Consider the following 20,489-nt stretch of genomic DNA (forward strand, 5'->3'; position numbering starts at 1 on the left):
TGAGGCAAGAACACATTTTGTGTTAAATTGGGCTGTAAAGGTCTGAACCATAACTGTCGGAAATACAATCCAGGACAAAGGCCTGGAAACAGCTTTGGTCCCCGGGTCCAGGATGGGGCTAAAGCTTCAACAGAGTCACGTCCCCATGTGATGCCCTTCATGGGGTGGGCCTTGGAAACCTTCATTAGCATCATGTAGATGATTTGTTTCAAATGAGGTCCTGTGCGCCTCCCCCAATTCACTGAATTGGGATCCCAGGCTAGGATCCAAAAACCGGCTCTTTTTAACCAAAGTGCATCCCAGTAGCCTCTAAAGGGTCAGGACAGCTTGCTAAGTCTCTCCAGATTTCTTGTTGCTAAGACTCACACACGGTGCTGGTTAGACTTTGAGCTTTTCAGGCGTTCCCTAAAGATGCCAGGTTGAGGTGAAGCTGGGATGTGTACAGGCTGAATTATTCTTATCATAGATGGCTGTGGTGGCAGATATTGAGGTAGGATCAAGTTTACAGATTTTCTGGCTTTTATTGAACACTATTGTAATGTTACAAATGACTCCCAAAGAATATTTTATTTTATTTTGTTTTTATTTTTTAAAGATTTTATTATTTATTTGACAGAGAGAGAGTGAGCGCACAATTGCGGGGGGCAGATGGAGAAGCAGGCTCCCCACTGTGTAAGGAGCCCGATGCAGGACCCGATCCCAGGACCCTGGGAACATGACCCAAGCCAAAGGCAGACGCTTAACTGACTGAGCCCTCCAGAGGCCCCCCAACAAATATTTTAAAAGTCATTTTTAGATTTTCTTTCTCTCACTAGGAATGGTTTTACAAAAGGGTCATTAGGAAACTTTTCTCATGAAACCACGTCTGACATGAGATGTTCGTTTTGGTAGAAAAGACAGGGAGCCTATTTGTTATTATTTGCATAAATATGACGTGACTTGCAAATTAAACCAGTTGACCTCAAACGCCATTGCTTTTGTGTTTGCTCGGGAAACCATTTATTAATGCTTCATTTTGGTGTAACTCAGGGATGTTAAATTTCTTTTTGTGCATTTCTCTTGGGAGATTAACTAGATAAAAGCAAGTACTATGTCCAAAAGGAGATACATGCACCTTTGTCTCACGGGTGAGGGAGCAGGACATACAGAAACAAAAATGCACTTGCTGAAGCATCCCACTGGTTCTTCTCCAACTTTAATGCACACGTGAATCACCTGGGGATCTTGATAAAATGCAGATTCTGATTCGGTAGGCCCGGGGCTGAGAATGAGATTCTGCATTTAGAATTAGCCCCCGGGTGATGTCAGTGAGGTTGGTCCTCTAAGCACACTTTGAATAGCAAGGGGCTAGAACACAGCATTCATCCTGAGAGTGGATGTGTTCCCCAGATTTGTTGCTATATAACTGGCAAGTAATATTGTGTGAGTTTGAGGTGTACAATGTGATGCTGTGATATGTGTTTAGGTGGTGAAATGATTGCCATAGTAAGGTTAGTTAACACCACTATCACCTCACATAATTACCATTTTTTTATTTGTCATGAAAACTTTTAGTATCTACTCTGCTAGCAGCTTTCAAGTATACAGTAGAGTATTGCTAACTAGAGTCACATGCTGTACATTACATCCCCAGAACTTATTCACCTATAACTGGAAGTTTGTGCCCTTTGATGACTACCACCCGTTTCCTCCATCTCCCACTTCTGGTAACCACCAATCTGCTCTGTTTCTATGAGTTCAGATTTTTTGATTGCACATATAAGTGAGATCATCCAGTATTTGGCTTTCTGTCAGACTTATTTCACTTAGCATAATGCCCTCCAGCTTCATTCATGTTGTTGCCAATGGCAGGCTCTCCCTCTTTTTCATGGCTGAATAATATTCCATCATGCGTATGTGTGCATGTGCATGCATGTCTGTGTGTGCGCATGTGCGTGCCACGATTTCTTTATCCATTCATCCATTGGCAGTCACTTAGATTGTTTCCATGTTGTGGCTATTATTCATAATGTTGCAGTGAACATGGGGGTGCAGATACCTTGTCAAGTCCTGTTTTCATTTCCTTCAGGTAAGTACCCAAAAGTGAAATTGCTTGATCATATGGTGGTTCTATTTTTAATTTTTTGAGAAACCTGCATACTGTTTTCCAGTGGCTGCACTGATTTACATTCTGACAACTGTGCACTAGGGTTTCCTCTCTCTACATCCTCACCAACACTTCTTATCTCTTGTCAGTCATTTGATAATAGACAGTCTAACAGATCTGAAGTGATATCTCATTGTGGTTTTGATTTTTATTTCCCTGATGGTTAGTGATGATGAGCCCTTTTCATGTACCTCTTGACCATTGTGTATCTTCTGTATATCTGTCTATTCAGGTCCTTTGTCCATTTTTAAATTGTATCTTTCTTATTTTTAGTTTTTGCTATTGACTTCTATGAGTTCCATATATATATTTTAGATATTAACTCCTTATCAGATATATGTTTTGCAAATATCTTTTCACATTCCATAGGTTGTGTTTCCATTTTGTTGATTGTTTCCTTTGTGTGGAGAAGCTTTTTAGCTCGATGTAGTCCCATTTGTTGATTTTTGTTTTTGTTGCCTTTGCTTATGTTGTCAAATCCAAAAAATCAATGCCGAGACCAATATTAGGAGGTCACCTCACATTTTTTTCTAGGATTCTTAAGGTTTCAGGTCTTATGTTTAAGTCCTTAATCCATTTTGAGTTGATTTTTGTGTACGGTGTAAGATAGAGATCTAGTTTCATTCTCTTGTATATGGCTGTCCAGTTTTCCCAACACCATTTATTGAAGAGACTATCTTTTGTCAGTGTATATTCTTGGCTCCTTAGTCATAAAGTAATTGACCACATATGCACAGATTTATTTCTGGGCTATTCTCTTCTATTGGTCTATGTGTCTGTTTTTATGCCAGTACCATCCTGTTTTGATCACTGGAGCTACGCAGTATAGCTTGAAGTCAGGAAGTGGGATGCCTCTAGCTTTGTTCTTCTCTCACAAGATCACTTTGGCTATCTGAGGTCTTTTGTTGTTCCATATGAATTTTAGGATTTTTTTTTCTATTTTTGTGAAAAATGCCTTTGGTATTTTGATAGGGATTGTTGAATCTATAAATGGCTTTGGGTAGTTTGAACACTTGCTACCCAAGTGAGTAGTTATTAAATAACAACTCAAGGACTTCTGCTAGGGGGAATGCAGTCTGCCAAGGTCTGAGCACTGGTTGCTGTAAGCCCTGCACCCCCTTCTCTGTCTCTATCTAATCCCTTGTGGTTGGGCTCTGCAGATTCCCCCAGTGATCCCCATGATGTTAGACCTGAGGGGGCCTCCTGGGTAGCATCCTGCAATCCTGGGGGAGTTGGATGTCCACCTTCCCTTCTCTCTTTCCCACTGGAGAGACAGCAGGCCCAGGGAAGGGTCCCTGCCAGTGCAGTGCTCTGTCGGCCTGGGCGAAGAGGCACGCAGTGAAAGTGTTGTTGCTCCTTTTATCCTTATAATGTGCTCCTCTCAGTGTCTGTGGTCCAGGCGGTGTTCAGCCTCACCCCCGTCTCTGGTGTCTTATCTGTGGATAGTTGTATGTTTGTCTTCTTGTGAGTGGGACTGAATTGGGAAGAGCCTATGTCGCCATTTTGGTAACGTGCATCCTGGTGATGACCCTCTTATTGCAGCTTTCTGTGAGGATCTCATTAAGAAGTAGGAGAGCTCTGGGCGCCTGGGTGGCTCAGTTGGTTAAGCGACTGCCTTCGACTCAGGTCATGATCCTGGAGTCCTGGGATCGAGTCCCGCATCGGGCTCCCTGCTCAGCAGGGTGTCTGCTTCTCCCTCTGACCCTCTTCCCTCTCGTGCTCTCTCTCATATTCTCTCTCTCTCAAATAAAAAAATAAAATCTAAAAAAAAAAAAAAAAAAGAAGTAGGAGAGCTCCACAGCAGAGTAATGAACGTGCAGTTTACCCCAAAGAACAGCAGGTGGGAGCAGAAAGTGCAGGTGGAAGGGGGATAGAATATCATGAATTTCTCAGGGCTTTGAACAAGCGCTTGGAGCAAGCGCCTGCCCATAGAAACCTCAGCAGGGAACTAGCAGGCACTGCTTCTAGAGACCGTTTGAGAAAGTCATGAGGGGTTATGCCCACTACTACTGACCTGGGAACTCTGAGCACTTCCACCAAGAAAATGGGAGTGATGTCAAAAGCAGGAGATCTCTGCCCCCGCACGACCGCTTTCTGGGAGAGAGAAGGAAGGCAGGCTCCAGTCTGGGGCAATGAGAGAAGAGAGATTTAGAGTTTCTCACTTTTCTTGAATAACTGAGAGGCTGGAACGACACTTCCATCCCACCAAGAAATCTGGCTGGGTTGGAAGCCCTGATGACTGTGTATTGGAGTGAGGTGGGGACCCGTGCAGCAGAGAGTGTTGTGTCAATATTAAGACCCCCTAGTCATTGGAACTTTGGATTTCCATCCTGGACAAAGAAGACCATATAAACAATACTCTTCTAATACAGCCAACAGCTTTTGAGAATTCCCTTAAAAATTGTTGCTGTTGTAAATTTGGCTTGACCTTGTTTCCTCGTGATTCCTACCACTACACTCCAGTTGTCCTTAATCTTTCTAGAGCAAGTGGGATTAGTTTCATGCAGCTGGTTTTTCACTGTGTTCCTTCTAATGACTATTGTAAAAGTTTTATTTTTTTTTTCTACAGAATGTAAGTGCTTGCCTTCATGTCCTTGGCTGCAAGAAATTAGATGAGTTTTTATCTCAGTAGAATATTAACTTTTCCGTAGAAATTATAAATTCAAATTATGCACTGTGAAAGGGAATACAAAAGCTGAGAAAATTTAATGAGAAGAGTCTCTATTCAACTTTCTTATTATCCGGTAATTTAAAGTGCACATTAATTGGAGAATCTTGGATTTTGGCATTGCTCTCCTCTAATGAAATTTGAATATTTGGGAGAAAGAGATTGAAGATGAGAAGCAGTCTGAAATGGGATGTCACATTGCCTACAAAAGTTTTCCAAACTTTATTCACAATTTTCATTTGAGAATTGTTCAAGGGAAGGGCACCCATCCTTCTGCCCCCCATTCTCGTACTCCTTCATCTTAGTTTTTTGGCAGAAAAGAAAACCAACAAGTCTGAAAATAGAAATTGCAGGTTTGGAGTCATACAGGGCTAAATCCTTAACTGAGCGGATGGTCTCAGAGGCTTACATTTAGTTTCAGCAAGGCGTTTTTGTGGTCATGTACCAATCTCACTGTCTTTGACTAAAATGGCCTTCAAATACTACTGCATATGGGGAAATCTCCACAGAAGTAACCTGGAGGGGTGGTGGTGCTTATGGCTTATCAGGAAAACGTGTTCCTGATGAGTAAGGCGTTGGGCTTATTCAAGGTCAAGTCAGGCACCGTTGTCCCACCTGTAGGTGTTTGCATATGGTCTGCCGTTCTCTGCCTAGAACCATATGAGAAATATGGTACCTTTCTGAACTTACTGCCGTTATGTATGTTGACGTAGAGATGAACTTTGTGCCACCCAGGACAGAGGGGCTAGGCTTGCAGATCTTTCCTGATCGCCCAATCTCCCCTTTGTAAAAGGAGGTAAGTGCTTTAATTTATTCTGCTACAACAGTAGAAAAAAAAATGTATTTAAAGGTAAATGCCAGGTGAAAGCAATGTTTTTGGTATAATTCAGTTTGAATCAAGGTATATTTAATCAAGAAGTAAAAAACAATGAGATTTTGTCTGTTTTGTTAGTGTCTGGAATGAAGATAGGAGGAAGGCGATAGATGATTGAGTTTGAGAGGATTATCACCCAGGACAATGGGAAAACAAGCATAGAAAGGGCAGCTTTGGGCACATAAAAGGGAAATGAGACCTGATGACTCTGTATGGGGCTGACCTTGTTTATTTCAGCGGGATTTGTACTAATGAAAGCCAGATTAAGAAATTGTTACATCATTGAAGAACAAACGAAAGCATTTCTACTTTTCTTTTTTAAAGATTTTATTTATTTATTTGAGGGAGGGAGGGAAGGAAGGAGAGAGAGAGAACATGAGCCGGGGGAGTGGCAGAGGGAGAGGGAGAAGTAGACTCCCCACTGAGCAGGGAGCCCGACTTGGGGCTCTATTCCAGGACCCTGGCATCATGACCTGAACCAAAGGCAAACGCTTAACTGACTGAGCCACCCAGGCACCCCAGCATTTCTATTTCTTATGATGTATGATTTTTAAAAATACAGAGTTAATTTACTTTAAAGAAACAATAAAATTGGCCAGTCACTTTTCAATGTGTTTCTAAAAATTTGTGATGTTTTAATATATAAACTCTAAAAAATATTTTCACAGGGCTCCTGGGTGGCTCAGTCAGTGAAGTGTCTGACTCTTGATTTTGGCTCAGGTCATGATCTCAGGGTCATGGGATCGAGCCCTGTGTTGGGCTCCATGCTCAGCGCAGGGTCTGTTTGAGATTCTCTCTCTCCCTCTATCTCCCCCGACCCAATGCCCACCCCCACACTCTCTCTCTCTAAATAAATAAAATCTTTAAAAAAAGGATATATTTTCACAAAGGCAATTGTATGCAGTAGCTTCCTAGTCTTGAATTTGGTAGTGCATACCTCCAGTTGCACAGAGCATGGGATAATAATGATAGTGATGATATATAGCCATATAGCCACATATATATATATATATATACATTACTTAAAAAGAGAATAAATATCTTTGAGAAAACTAACCTTGTGAAGTGTAAGCTAAAAAGTAACAAAATAATATGAATAGCTAATTACTGATAACCAAATGAATGTTTCCTATGTGTTAGCTGCTCTCTAAATGTTTTCTATGCAAGACCTTCCCCCTCCCCCATTTTTAATCATGAGTCATTCAAAACATATGTAACAGGAAACTGATCAGTATAGCGATCTGCCTAGGATTCATTTCCCAGCTTCAACAATAAGCAATTATGGCCACACTTGTTTTATCTATATCCCCATTGATTTCCCCCTCCCATGTTATTTTGAAAGAAATCCTAGACATCATATTATTTTATCCATAATACTTCCATATGCATCTGTTAAAGATAACTCTTTTCTTTTTAAAGATTTTATTTATTTATTTGAGAGAGAGAGAGAGACCGAGGGGGAGAGCATGAGCAGGGGGAGGGGCAGAGGCAGAGCAGGGAGCCTGATGTGGGACTGGATCCCAGGACCCTGAGATCATGACCTGAGCCAAAGGCAGATGCTTACCCGACTGAGCTACCCAGGTACCCAAAAGATAAGAACTCACACAATGCCATTATGGTACCTGAAAACAATATAATGGTTTACTGTCATAAAATATCTTAGTATCATAAAATATCCATGAAAAGTTCAACTTTCCAAGTGTCTCATAGAAGTTATAAGTGTTTGTGTATATTTTTAATTTTTAAAAAAATATTTGAATTGGGATCCAAATAATTTCACATATTAAAATTGCTTTTACCTTATAGATTATCTCTTTCTCTCTCACACTCCTTGCAATTTATTCATTGAATAAACTGGGTTATTTGTCCAGAGTCTAGATTTTGCTGAATACATCTCATGTGGCTCTGCCCTCCGAGTTTCTATAAACTGATAATTATAATTGGAGGCTTGATAAGATAAATCTGACAAGTAATTGTGGGCAGGGCAAAGAAGGTTTGTGGATGGTTTAGGCTTTTCCATAGGGAGACTTGTCATTTTCTGATGTTTGCCGATGCTGTCATTAGCAACCTAGATGCATTAATTAGGGTTTCTAAAATTGTCGTGGTCTCATTCTAGGAACTTTTTTTCAGGCATTAGCTAGTAACTTCAATAAAGAGAAATGCTTCCTCATTAACAACTTTTCTCCCAAACGGTATAATTTGTGTAGGAAAATCAAGACACATGCTTGATTTCTCCTCTATATTTATTAGTTTTTAAAATAATGAGTTAGTAAACATCCTCCAACAGTGATCAATTAATGTGATTATTTTGGGGGAGGTCATTTTGACATCAAAGATTATACATGCATACATACGAACACACATGCATACATACATGAAACATACTACCGTAGTATGTTTCAATCCATTGCAGTTATTTTTCTTATTAATGTCCAAATTATCCCACCTTAACCAGTGGGAGCTTCTTCACATTGGTTCCTGAGTTCTTTTATAAGACACCGGTGGTCTTTTGTAGGGTCTGTGTCAGATGGTAGGATTCCATCTCATCTGCACATTTCCTGTTTCGTATCTGTGAACAGTCATTTCTACAATAAGCCCTGGTTCTTTCTGGTGAGAAAAAAATTGGACACCACAATCTAGTCTGTAGGGGTCATCATTGCTACTGGGATGGTTTCTCAGTGGATGATACTGGCAAATACCCTAAGTTTCTAAAGAGAAAAAAATCATGGATTTTCTTGATAGTTTCAGTTCAAATTCAGGACCACTTAAGGTTTTTATGTACCTACTTGGATATCACCTCTCTATCTTCTTTCCCCTATTCCAGCAATACCAATTCTCAATAATGATAGGAATTACAGAATTAGAGTATCACATAAATACTCAACTCTTTATGCCTTAATACATTCCCAACAGCCTGAGAGTAACAATCCCAACAATACTGCCAACCATATGATTATAGAAAAGAGTACATGACTTTTGGGGGGTAGTTTTCTTTGTCTTTCACATATTCGAGCATTTAGAGTATTTTTTCTGCACCATTCAGGAATGTGCAGACAAATCATTGTGTTTCAAAGTTGCAGGAATAGTTTGGTTCTTCTATGTATGGCTGTGCCACCAATTAGATACATATTTAGGACCATTTACTTTAATTTTGGCACTGAATTTAAAAAGTAATAACTAGGTTTTATGATTATGTAAAACATTTACATGGTTTCAAATATCCAGAATGAAATGAATTCAGGCAAAGCTAACTTCTCTCCTCGGTCCATCCACCCAGTTCCTTTTCCTTCTCTGTCACTAATGTATAGGTTTTAAAAATAATATCGAAGATTATTATTTTACTTTTTGTTTTAAAACATAAGCAGATACTTAAATACATTCCTCTACCTACCACTCTTTGATGAATGATAGTATACCGTACCAATGTTTCTTCATCTCGTTCTTTCTACTTCATAGTATATTCTCAGGGTCATGCCACAGAAGAATAGGGAGATGCTCCTCATCCCTTTTTTGGAAATAAATACTTCTCCATTGGGTCAATATCTTCGAGGTTATTCGGTCAGTCAGACTTCTAATGGACATATAGATTGTTACCTGTATTTTGATACTACGACAAAGTCTTGGAGTATGCAGCTTGGTGCATAGACTCTTTGGACTGCTTAAATGTAGCTTTGTGATAGAATCTGAGAGGTGGGATGGGTGGGTGACCTGATACATGTATATATAATTTTGTCATATATTCCCAAATTACCTCTCCACCCCCCATTTTCCTTTCTCTCTAGCAACAGAGACTGCCTTTGTCCTCACAACTTGGCCTTAGAATATATTCTCAAACTTTTGGCTTTTGAGGGAAAAAAATAGATGAGGAGAGATGGCTCAGTTTGCCTTTGGTTTGTATTTCTCTTGTGATGGTTAAGAGCTCTTTGCATTTCTCTTTTGTGAACTTTCTTTTCATTAATCTTATCCCCTTTTGTATTAGGTGGTTAGTGTTTTACTTCTCTATATTTAGAAATTCTTCACATATTAGAGATTTTTAAACTTTATGATAAAAATGAAATTATTTTTCAAGTTGGTCACGCATCTTTTTGTTTACTTCTGTGATCTTTTGTCATGTAAAAGCTTTATTTAAATTTAAATTTTTGTGTTATCAGATTTATGTATCTAATTCTTTATTGCTTCTCAACTTGAGTCCTAGGAGTCCCTTACTTTCAGGTTGCACTTCTAGATTACAGACTTAAATTTTTAAATTTAAATTTAAGTATCTTATCCATCTAGAATCCATTCTAGAGTATGATGTGAGGGAGGAATCCAATTTTATTTTTTCCATATGACTAGTTAGCCCAATACAGCTTATTAAAAAAGTCCATCTTTTACCCAATGATGTGATATGCTACTTTTATTGTATATTAATTTTGCATCTGCAGTTGGGCCCATTTCTGGATTTTCTAATATGTTCCATTGTTCTGTGACAATTTATGTACTGATAACTATACTGTTTCAATTCTAGAGCCTTTGTAACGTATTCTAATAGTATTATGGTTAACTTTCTGCCCTCATTACCTCATAGCTCTTCTTTTTCATGGTGTTCTTTATTATTCTTGCTTATTTGTTTTTCCAAATGACCTTAATAATCAACTTATAGAATCTGGTTCTAAAGAAAAATCTGATAGTATTTTTGTTGGGATCGTGTAACTTTATATATTAGACCAAATGGGCATTGATACTGATGTATATGAAAAATTGTAGCAATATGATTTTTTTAATAATCAGAAGCGATATATTATCATAAAGTGTTTTAACTTTAGTGTTAATAGTTGTTTAACGTTAGCACTAGAACTTTCTTTTATATAGGACATTGTATCTATCTGTACAAGAGTATGGCTTGACTTGAAGCATAATTGCATTTGTTTAATAGTGAGTGATTTATAAACACGTTTTTCTATATCTGTGGTTGCATTCATAATTGGGCTAGTCAAGGAAGCCTCTCAATGAAAACTTAACAGTTGTGGGTACTTTTCCTTCAATTTCTTGTCTGGATCATGTTTCATGGTTTTGTGATTAAGAATGGATGTTTAGACATAGCTTTCCAAAACAAAATCTGCTCTTCTGGCTGTTTCTGAATCTTCAATAAGACAATTAGCTACAGTTGAAATTAAAATGCAGTGAGTCTGAGTTTTCACTGTTGCTTGTGAACATTATTTCGTCAACGTCAAATATTCATATTTCAGAACTTGCTTTTCACATTGGAATTGTGTGAACTGGCTACGATAGATCGGATTTACTCTTTCGGCCATGCCCAATTCTAGTGCCATTTCATATTTATTGTTTTCTTTCATTCATTCATCATTAAAGAAGCTACTTAATGTATCAGAATAAAAGTCCTGCTCTTAAAGTTTAGAGTAAGATAGGTAAATCGAAGCTGAAACTCAGTGCAGTAAATAATATGTATCCATTGGGGCTACTGAAGAATGTACTCCAACAAAACAAAAGAGTAAAATATAGAAGAGGACTTGGGACATGCAATACAGGCTGGGGGTGGGGGTGTTGAAAGGAATCTCCAGGAAGATGATGAAGGAAGATTTACAGGTGAGAACAAAGCATTAAGCCTAGAGAGCAACTAGTCTCAACGGCAATTAGAGAACAAAGGATTCTGGCGGGGATGTCTCCAAGCAGTTGAAAATGATAGAATACTTCACTATGTAAGGGGGTAAGAATTACTTCTGATTGAGAATCTGGGTATGAAGTAGTGATGGGTAGATAAAGCAGCACCAACAATAAAGACAAAACAAGCCAAATGAAATAAATATTGACTCCATGATAAGCAAAAGTTGTGCAGGAAAGAGGATGGTACTGTATGGCATGGTCCAGTTTCTGATAATATTTGCATAGTAACAATAACAGTATTAAGTACTAATCTGACACATTTTGATATAATTATGCTTGGAGACTATGGAGAGGGTAAGAATGTGTGGAGAGAAGGTGTAGGGGTGGGGATAGTGTAAGAGTTAGATCCTCTGCTTCTGTGACAGTGAGTCAACAGGTGCTATTCTAAAATTGAAAAGTTAAGAAAGAGGAGGATGTGTTACTTAGAGATTGGGAAGGAAATGCTAAAAGAAACATCCAAGAGAGGGAGGGTCGTTGCTTCTGGGGAAGGAGAGTAGGCTGCATGGAAGACGAAGAGGGCTGTTAATTTTTTTTAAAGGTTTTATTTATTTATTTGAGAGAGAGAGAGCAATTGAGCACAAGCAGGGTGGATAGGCAGAGGGAGAGGGAGAAGCAGACTCCCCGCTGAGCAGGGAGCCCATTGTGGGACTAGATCCCAGGACTCTGGGATCATGACCTGAGCCGAATGCAGACACTTAACCGACTGAGCCACCCAGGCACCTTGGGCTGTTAATTTTTAAAATAAATTCTGTAGAACCATTTGGTCTGTTAAACGACCTACATGTATAACATTGATACATTACATTTCTGAAAGAGAAGGCAGGGTCAGAATTGGATGTGGCAAGGGCAACATGATAAGATGCCCGTAGTTGGTACCATAGTTCCTCATCCATATCAACAACATTAACAAGCATTAGGAAAAAAAAAAAAAAGGTCTGGAGTAGAATGGTTAGGTTAATCATCACAGATCATACTAGAAGTCAGACAGTGTCTCAGTTGAGCAAATATTGTTGGGTTGATAAAACCAAGAAAATTTGCTATTTCCAAATGGAATTTCTATTTAAATGAAATGAGCTTGCTCGATGTGTCAACTGCTAATTAAATTAGAACTCCAGGGAGAGCATGAAAAGCTGTTAATTGTAAATACATCTTAGAAGTGAGAATATTGTGCTCTGGGTTAATACATTCACACCTCCGATTTGCCAAAGACTCAGTATTAATGGCCAATTTACTACTCACTGAGAAATCATATGACTGCTGAAGCGTGTAAAAAGAACATCTGGAATTACAAAACCCATTATTTCCTTTGGAGAGGGGGAAATCGTTGGCTGAAGTCATCAACTACCTTCAAATGCGATCCCCCTTGGAATGCACCATGTCATTATTATCTTTGGTACTTAGGGGCAGGGTGGGGGAGAATAGTGGGAAGGAAAAAAGCATAAACCAATACAAACCTCATTCAAACCACTAATTTTTAAGCATTTTATATCTAAAATTTTATAGCTTGGGCAAATCCATTTTTTTCCCTCATTTCTTCTTTTCCCATTTCTTGAATAATGATAAAACTGAGAATAAACTGGGTCATGGAAAAGCTGCACACACATACAAGCGTTTCCAGGTTTGTTTGTTTGTTTGTTTGTTTGAAGATTTTATTTATTTATTTGACAGAGAGAGAGTGAGTGAGCAAACAAGCAGGGGGACTGGCAGGCAAAGGGAGAAGCAGGCTCCGCAGCAAGCACGGAGCCCAGTGGGGGGCTTGATCCCAGGACTCTGGGATCGTGACCTGAGCCGAAGGCAGACGCTTAACCAACTGAGTCCCCCAGGTGCCGATTTCCAGGTTCTTAAATGTATATATCAAGTATCTACCTACCAATAAGGGCAGTAGGGACTGGGCTGGGTTCCTGTTGGAAGATAAACGGAGGCCTATTAAAAATTTTAAGGGTTTATCTGAGCAGAAATGGGGCAGCATCCAATCCATCAGATAGAAGCTCTGAGGAGTTCTACAAAATGACTTTTATAGACAGAAGGGAACAGGAACAAGGAAATTATACAGGCAAGGAAACAGGTTGGTTATTGCAAAATTACTTTCCTTAGGGGTATGGCAGGGGTCTGTCAGACGGATGACCTAAATGGTGCTGATAGGGTGTTTCCCGATTGACTGGTTTAAGGTTCCATTTCTGGGAGAACCGAAATACTAGTTAGGTCTCCATTTGTGACGTGGGGTTTAGCATAAGCAACTCCATTTGGGGTCTGTTGTCTTGCTTTTTAACATATCCTAAGAACTGGATTTATCACTGGCCTTTCCTGATTTTGGAACATAGAAGATTGAGTTCCATGCTAGCCAGGATGTCCCATTTTTCTGACTCTTTCTTCCACGTCCTTTGGCCTTCACTTTCCATATTATTAGGGATATTAGAATGAACACTCTGGGAATGGATATTTATTTTTAGGGCCCCTGTTGGGTTTGAATCTTTCCCTTCTGAGCTGGCCTCTGCGATCCTTTAACAATACACATGTAGGTATTGGGATAGTTTGACATCACACAGCCTGGGATCTTAGCAAGGAATTATGGCCGTGAGATAAATACGGACTTTGCTCTAAGTTTGTTTTGAATTTGGAAGTTATATCCTAACCAGTGAGTTCTCAAAGGTAACATAGCTAAATAGATAGTGGCAATTTGGGCAGAATTTGAGATTACAAATAAAATTTGAAATTAGCAAACATAAAACAAAGTCCAACTCACTGAAGAGTGGGCGATAGCCCATGTGGCCTCAGTCCCACATGTCACATTCCTGAGCTCAAGGTGACATTCTGTGACTGAGGTGCAAAGTTCAGAGGTCATGGTTTGTAAAGTGTTGTCAAAACGCTCTAGCGGAGGCTCATCCTCAAAGATTGGTCCTTTTGAAAGAGGGAGCTTTTCTGTTTGTTTGGAAGTTTCTGAATCCATGAAACCAAAGGTGGGGACTACGGGCTTTTTCCCACCACCGTCTTCACTCTGTCTGAATTCAGTGTTTCTCTAAGACTGTTTCCACAGCGGGGTAAACACTGGGGTAGAGGGGCTGCTTCAAAGCAAATGAGGCCCTTAATTTATCATAAAAAAGAAGACTGGTTGTTAAGGTTTTATTGGATTACAATAAAGGCTCCTAGTGCTAGGAGTCTGTGGTTTGATTCCCGGCATCACTGGGGGAGCTTGAAATCATAACCGCAGATTATAGCAATCAGCTTCCAAATTTCCATATCCTAAGCAAAGATGCTGCTTTCTTGGAGCTAATGTGAAATTACATGCTCTGTGATTTTAGGATATGTATTGGAAAATTTTCTGTTTGGATATCGCATCAGGAGGGTTGTGATTCTCCAGTCACCTCTGTGGTTCCAGCTTCAGTGTTCTTCAGAAAAAAAAAAAAAGGAAAGGAAAGGAAAGAAAAAAAAAATAATACAACAAAACGAAACAAAAGATGATTGTTGTGACTCCCTCCATTCTGTTCTCTTGTACAGTTTGAAGGTTTTCATTAATTTTTTTTTTCTTTCACTGGGTTCAGTAAAGATTCTTACGAGGTCATACTAGGTTGTAGCATAGGCTTACAGAAATCTTTTAGGTCTGCCCCTCTTCCCAAGCTCCCTATTATAGTTATATTTTATCAACTAAAGAGACCCTAAAACCTGTCATCTTTTATATATATGTATATATGGAATTGTATATATATATATATATGCAATTATATATATATAACATTATTTTTAAAATTATTAATTTTCTTGGTCTGACAGACAAACTGTATTGGATCACATTGGAATGGAAATGCAAGAAGTCGAAGATATAAACAGATACATTTTCTTTTTCTTCCTGTAATATAAATCTGATTGAACTAGTAAAGAAAAGCAATACCGGTTCACATTCCTTTCTTTTTCAGACTCATTGGTGTGCATCCATGTCTGTAACAAAATGAGAACGAAACCCATAGAAACCCAGGCGTACATTCGTCACACTGTTTGAAACTCTTGGTAGGATTTGGCCTTGGCCATCTAGGCTCAGAGCTATCCCAACATTATAGGAAGCCATGTCCTACTTTTCACAGTTGGAGGGGAAAGTGTTGATCTGTTTGGTAGAGTCAGTGCCTGGAGGGATGGCACTTCTGAATGGGAGAAAATCCTTGGGAGTTTTCTGTGTACTGGTTAAGATGCCCTTTCCTAAAATGGAGAAGTCATTGAAAACTCAGACTCAGGCAATAAAGAAGTATATTATCTCACAATAATGGAAATTCAGAAAATAGGGTCCCTGGAGTCCATTTATTAGTGGCTTAATCATGTCACCAAGGACTTTGGCTGATTTGGGCTTTGTTTCCGAATATCCATTCCTTGTAACAGGATTAAACATCCCTGCCCACCTTCACATGACTTGCCCTACTCCCCTGGGCAGAGTACGCTGCAGCCCCACCCCCGCCTCCCTGCCCCCAACCCCACCACTTCTTCCTGACTTTGGGCTCCGCCCATAAAATGCTTGGGCCCAGTGATGAGAGAGAGAGAACAGGCATGACACATCCACGCAGAAACTTTAGAGGAATAGCCTGACTCTTTGCAGGTTGCTGCTTTCTGCCAGGCATACAGCCTGTCTCTCTAGCAGCTACTCCTGAGCTTGGGTCTGGAACAAGAAGACACTTGGGGATGAGCGGGCCCAGAAGTCCCACAGTCCTCATATGACAAAGGGAAATAAATATGTGTTGCTTTTACGCCGCTCACACATTGGAGTTGTTTATTGCCACAGGAAAAAATGACTAATTTTAGAACCCAATGTCCTTCCATCTCTCCGTTCCTGTCCCTGCCAGTGGAAGCTGCTTTCTAAAGTGAGTTTTCCTTGCGGTTGGAGAATGGCAGCAGCCGTTCCAAGCATCAGCTCCAGATGTGATGCTAGCCAGAGGCAGAGCGGGGGCCATCTCGTTCTGCATTTCCTTAAAAGTGGAGACACATTTTGCAGAAGCTCCATGGCAGACCTCCTCTGGCACCTCCCTGAGCAGAAATGGGTCACAGGCTCCCCTTGAAATCTTGCTGTTGGTGGGGAGCGTGGTACCGCTGTGACGGACTCCCCAGCTGGGACGGCTGACCCTCCTTTGAATCATGAATGAAATGGGGCTGGGAACGGTTAGAGCCTCGAGCTGCCAGGCAAGGGGAAGAAATGAAAGTCAGCAGGCAGCCCTGCATGCTCCCTATACCTTCCTTAATCTTCCATGACACTTTACACCTCTCCTTCCCCCACATCTGTTTCCCCAGCCATTTCCACTTTCTTCTTCATTTCACTCTTCATCCTCTTCTCACTTTGGCCTTCTTTTCCATAAAGAATGGGATATTCAGAGGAGAGACCATCATGGTTCATGGAGAAAAATGATTTCAGTTTTTTTTTTTTTCTCATTGGTGCCTCAGACACCAATGAAACAGGTAGTCTAGGTTCCTACGAAACTCTGAATTCACATATATCCAGTGGAGCTTCTCTGTTCAGATCTACCAGATCGATTCAGATCTCTATTCAAATCTACCAGAGATTTCAAATCTACCAATTTGAGGATTAGAGAGAAGAGGGAACTTTTTCTCTGTTTTCCATGTATGAGGCCTAGAATCGAGGCCTTGGGCTCGGGGGGAGGTGGCTGTTTTCAGGGAGCATGCTGTAAACCTCAGGATGATGCTGATGTTCTGAGAAATACAGTTTCTAGGTTTTTTTGAATTGTCTTGTTGGTTTCCCAGCTTCCAGTTCAAGTGCAAAGCCCAGAGAAAGAGCCCTGAATGGTGGCTCTGAGGGAAGGTGAGGAGCAGAAACTTGAATAGGCATCAGGCATTCAATTTATGGCACATGGATTTTCCAGAACGGTGTTCATACGACTGCATTCCATTGAAGATTGGTATTCCCGAAGAAAACACGTATGTCCTGAAAGTGTTTGGCAAAATACATCTTAAGTGTGTTCTCTTTTTAAAGCCAGATGTGATGCAAGTTCTCTTTGCCATGCCTGATGCATTGATTGCTTTCTTATTAAGGAGTAGAAAGCCATAGAGATCGATCATCAAGATTCTAGAAACAGACTGCCTGAGATTTATTGCAACGCTACCATTCAATACCTCTTTCTTCTGTGTCTCACTTTCCTCACTGGTTAAACTAAGTAGTAACACATATATTTATTTAGCAATGAAATGAGATATGGTATGTAGTAAGTATTATCGAAGCATTATTATTTTAAATCTCCCTTCTTCCTCCTTCTCTCTCACTCTCTTTCTCTTTTTTTTACCCCAAAGAAAATATTTTCCATAGGGCAACAATTGAATCGGAAGAAGAGGGAGGTTTATGTATGCAGACCCCGAAGTACACCCATGAAACCAAGGAGAGATGGGACATAACTGGAGGTATAAAATAACCTTTGTGTTGTTCTATTTTAAGGGTTCGTTATAGGCATACATAGATACATATCTATAGCTACTGTATCCACTGTAACTATTATACTATTGAGAAGGTTGTCTTATACTATTAAGTTCTTTTTTTTTCTGTGCTAGTATGGAGAAGGAGGATATTTTCATTTCTCATGTTCTTTTGTTAAAAATGATAGGAAAATGGACAATCTTCTGTTTTCAGTATCTTCATAGAACATGTATTTAAGTGGCAACATTTGTGTTCTTTATTTGGCCTGTAGAGATATTTTACTGAATCATAAAACAAAGTAATTATATTACTGATAAATTGGAAGGGTCTGTGAAAAAGTGAAAATAAGGGACCGTGTGATGGTGCAGAAAGCAGCCTGCTGTGTTTGGCAATGGCACCAACAATGTGGTTATTGTATGGCATGTAGCCAAAAAAATTGAGCTCCCCGCACCCCCTCCCACCCGTGGCACCACTTTTAGCCAGTCCTCTCTGATAGTAATGGCCAACTTCAGACAACCTTAAAAGGCATTTGAGCACTTCTAAGTATAGGTCTGTGTGAGAATTTGAAATCCTTCTCCTTTTCTTGGACGGAAGGAAACAGCAATGAACTGAAGTCTTGGAATCTCGGTTTTATAGCCTGATACCCTTTGACATTCTGAGGCATACTGTAAATCTCTTTTTCTTGCTGTCACTGGGGCTGTAATATGGCCTGTTTTTGCCTCCTGTAGAGAAGGTATGGTTGTCTCCACTGAAGATCAGTGAGGATAAGGCCCAAGGTTACTTGGCTAGTCCTTGTGGGCAGCATGGGACCCAAATATGGCCACAATCCGGTGTGTAGTGATTATATCCTGAAAACTGTCCCCTCCATCTTGCCATTGTGGCCTCACTGCCATGGAGTCTTTTCTCCTTCTTGGTACTTGTTTCCTTTTAAGAGAGAAGCAGTTTTCTAACTCTGGCCCATGAACCTTTGAAGGTCGTTTAAGGCCCTTTCAGGGTTCATGAGGTCAAATCTATTTTCATAATAATCCTAAGACATTGTGTATCTTCTTTACTGTGCTGACATGATGGAAAACTACTGGTGTCCTGGCGCACACCAAGGCGACGAGAACACATCTTTTGTCTAATGTACCGGTGATGAAATGAGAAGGACCCCCAAAGCACTTTGCGGCCCACCAAAGCCTAATGACCATCTTGGGGAGAAACCCTTCTGCAACTGAGTCGCAGACTGAATTAGTTGCTTTTCTCATGAGATGCTCTTCTATTTAAAAGCACACCTATCTGACAAACTTCGGGTATTTATATTTCGGCTTTTGACAGGTACTTTTTTGAAGATAAATGAAGTCAGCCTGTCAATGTTGAGGAAAACAACTGACAGTACATTTTGGCTGATGATAAAATTTGAGCCTCACGCAAAACTGTGAGTCTTTGGAAACCAAGGATGTGCTACCAGGGGCCCAATCGTTTCCTAATAATTGGAGACTTTTCTGACGAGATTGGAAGTGATATTAACAAATGTGAATTTTGATGTTACGTAATGAAAATGTGTCAGCATTCAGAAGATCTGCCAAACTTAGTGAACTAATATTTTCCAAATGACCGAGGCTTAATGGTTAATTAGACATGGGGAAAACATCCATTCAAAGTGAAAGGTAGGCCAGTGAATTTTAATGAAGCAAAGTACAAAGAGTTCATTGATATGGTTTCAGATAGCACACCACAACTAATTTTAAGAAACTACCACTTGTCAAGTTTTGGTGTAGTGTTGAAATGCATTTCCACAACTATATGAAAAGGCCATTAAAATACTTCTCCCTTTTCCAACTACATATATGTGTGAGGCTCCATTTTTTAAATACTTTAACCAAAACAGCATATCACAACAGAGACATAAAAACAGAAGTAGGTATGAGAACCTAAAGTCTTTAATTAAGGCAGGCATGAAAAGGATTTATAAAATGGAGAACAATTTTACTCTTCTCAGTAAAATGTCTTTGGGGATATACACTTATTGATAAAATACATTACTCCTATTAACATGGAATGGGTTTAATTTTAACAAATCAAGAAATATACATTTCTCAGTTTTAATTTCTAATATGGTAAACAAAAGTTTTGGTTCCAAGACAGTATTCCAGCTAGTGGGGGCACGGCACCATATAACAGAATGTTTGATCAGTGTGTATAGAACATTTCGAAGGCTGGCACACCAATACTCAGGGTATCTACTTTATGCTAAAACTGGGCCTTTTGAGCTCTTTCTTGGTACTTTCCCAAGAAAGGCTGGCATCTCCACCTAACTTACTATAGGCCATCATCCTCTCCAAGCTTTGAAGGGCCATTCCAGCAATGTATTAGGACAGGTTCCAGGTATCTGTCAAAATGTTTAATCTTTTTTTTTTTTTTTTTTTTTAAGATTTTATTTATTTGTTTGACAGAGAGAGACACAGCGAGAGAGGGAACACAAGCAGGGGGAGCGGGAGAGGGAGAAGCAGGCTTCCCGCCGAGCAGGGAGCCCGATGCGTGGCTGGAACCCAGGACCCAGGGATCATGACCTGAGCCGAAGGCAGACGCTTAACGACTGAGCCACCCAGGTGCCCCCAAGATGTTTAATCTTAAGACATGGGAGAACTTCCCTTTATTGGTAAATTCTCTCCCATCCAGGCATGTAGTCTGGCTGTATACTTCCACCCCCAAGTCCTGTATCCTCAAATTATATTTCCAGACATTTCCTTCTGGTTAC

At 39.9% G+C, this 20,489-nt stretch overlaps 1 long non-coding RNA gene across 1 annotated transcript in view; it reads left to right on the forward strand.

The window, feature by feature from the left end:
* LOC113939023 overlaps window positions 1-17,701 on the forward strand; it is a 73,701-nt gene extending 56,000 nt beyond the window's left edge. Inside the window, exon 3 of the long non-coding RNA XR_003525093.1 lies at window positions 17,629-17,701. This is a non-coding gene — a long non-coding RNA (uncharacterized LOC113939023). The remainder of the gene's footprint in view (window positions 1-17,628) is intronic.
* Window positions 17,702-20,489: the final 2,788 nt, after the last annotated feature.

The sequence above is a fragment of the Zalophus californianus genome, chromosome 16, assembly GCF_009762305.2.
Source record: "Zalophus californianus isolate mZalCal1 chromosome 16, mZalCal1.pri.v2, whole genome shotgun sequence".
NCBI lineage: Eukaryota > Metazoa > Chordata > Mammalia > Carnivora > Otariidae > Zalophus > Zalophus californianus.